Source organism: Penaeus monodon, chromosome 30, assembly GCF_015228065.2.
Source record: "Penaeus monodon isolate SGIC_2016 chromosome 30, NSTDA_Pmon_1, whole genome shotgun sequence".
NCBI classification, from domain to species: domain Eukaryota; kingdom Metazoa; phylum Arthropoda; class Malacostraca; order Decapoda; family Penaeidae; genus Penaeus; species Penaeus monodon.
Window position 1 is genome coordinate 10914895 of NC_051415.1, and position 285 is coordinate 10915179.

A 285-nucleotide genomic window follows, 5' to 3' on the forward strand; every position below is an offset into this window, starting at 1 on the left:
TTTGCCATACAATTTTAGATCGCAAGTGGTTAAAATTAGTATTATTTGAAGTAAACTCATACCCTGGAGATGCCTTTCTCAAGATGCTTGTAAGTGGGATCACTGAGATGACAAACGACAAAGGTGATAATATCCCTCTTCTCATTCTAATATTTCTAATATTTCAACTCTCCACATTATTTCAAAACTCTTCAAGATTCTATTGTCACTTTTGCAGATTTCGAACATTTTGACTTACTCTCAGGTCTCCCAAACATTCCATTAACCAAGGGTGTGGGATCATCT